At 34.1% G+C, this 1,678-nt stretch overlaps 1 pseudogene; it reads left to right on the forward strand.

Annotated features, from left to right (window-relative positions):
* The first annotated feature begins 434 nt into the window (after positions 1-434).
* Positions 435-1,399, forward strand: LOC102600406 (cytosolic sulfotransferase 12-like; annotated as a pseudogene).
* The last annotated feature ends 279 nt before the right edge of the window (positions 1,400-1,678 follow it).

A 1,678-nucleotide genomic window follows, 5' to 3' on the forward strand; every position in this document is an offset into this window, starting at 1 on the left:
ATTTTATTTATTTTGAAAATCAATGTAAAAGTAGTTGAGAGTAATGTAACAAGACCAAACAACAAAGCTCTATTATAGCACTGATGATATATATTATTTTAAATGTTCATTATTCAAATTGTTGCAATTTATGTATTAATTTAAATGTGCTGTTCTTTTAGAGTGATTCCCCCTATTGTTGATTGTTCACGAAATATAAAAATGTGTCGAGTTCAACTATGAATAGATGTACTTTTGTTATACTATAGTATACCAAATTAATTGTATTCTTTCATATAGAAGTGTTGGTGTAATATATCACAAATATAATAAATTACAGTTGAAATAAAATGAACAAAAATGACTAAATAAATCTTTACGCTGAGGCACGGATATCTCGCTCTCTTTAAGGAGATTCAAGCCCACTGCGGTATAATCTACACCGATCCAGCATTATGTCTCTTGAATTGTCTCCTCCAGGATACAACAACCCAACAACGTGTACAACTCAAGCAACTCCAGATTATAGTCCTCCCAAATATTTACAAGATGATAGTCTAAGTGAAGAGTGTAAGAAATTGCTCTCTATTCTACCAAAAGAAAAAGGATGGATTCGATCATATATCTACAATTATCAAGGTTGTTGGACACCACCAAGATTTCTTCAAGGTGTGATTGCATGTCAACAACAATTTCAAGCTGAAGATAGTGATATCATTCTTGTTACAAATCCAAAATCAGGAACTACTTGGTTAAAATCTCTTTTATTTGCTATAATGAATAGAGTGAAACATCCTATTTTTGAACCTAATCACCCTTTACTTGTAAAGAACTCTCATGTTCTTGTTCCATCCCCGGAGCGTACATTCTATGTTGATGGTCAAGTCCCTAATTTATCAACTTTCACTTCACCTAGACTCTTGGCAACTCATGTGCCCTTTGCTTCATTACCAAAATCAGTTCTGGATTCAAGAACCAAACTTATTTACTTATGTAGGAATCCTATATATGGATACTTTTATTTCGATGTGGCATTTTTCAAATTATTTAAGACTTCATCACAAAGATATACCAATTTCATTGAAGAAATGTTCGATCTTTTTTGTGAGGGATTGAGCCTTCATGGTCCGTTTTGGAATCACGTGTTGGACTATTGGAAACAAAGCATAGAAAAGCCTAACAAAATACTTTTCTGTATGTATGAAGAGATTAAAGAGAAACCAAAAATTCAGCTTAAACACTTGGCTGAATTCTTAGAATGTCCATTTTCCATAGAGGAAGAAAATTGTGGAGTGGTGGATGAAATATTAAGAATGTGTAGCTTTGAGAATTTGAGCAACTTGGAGGTGAATATCAATGGAAAGCTACCAACTGGAGAGAGAAATAAATATTTTTTCATAAAGGAGAAATTGGAGATTGGAAGAATTATTTTTGTCACGCCCCGAGCCTACACCCTGGACGTGGTCGGCACTCGAAGACCATTGCTTGCCCCAAGAGAACCCTTGGCCTGGCTTCTTAACTCAGCAGAAACCTAACTCAACAGAATAACTCCATGCCATGCAAAGACATAAAACAACTTAACCGATAAAATCTGGCCCAAAAGGGCAACTTGAGTCTCAAAATAGAATATTTACATATATACATAGATGAGAGACTCAATACTAACTGACTGACTGTCTATGAAACATCTATAATACTA

Source organism: Solanum tuberosum, unplaced genomic scaffold (genome assembly GCF_000226075.1).
Source record: "Solanum tuberosum cultivar DM 1-3 516 R44 unplaced genomic scaffold, SolTub_3.0 scf00282, whole genome shotgun sequence".
Classification (NCBI taxonomy): Eukaryota; Viridiplantae; Streptophyta; class Magnoliopsida; order Solanales; family Solanaceae; genus Solanum; species Solanum tuberosum.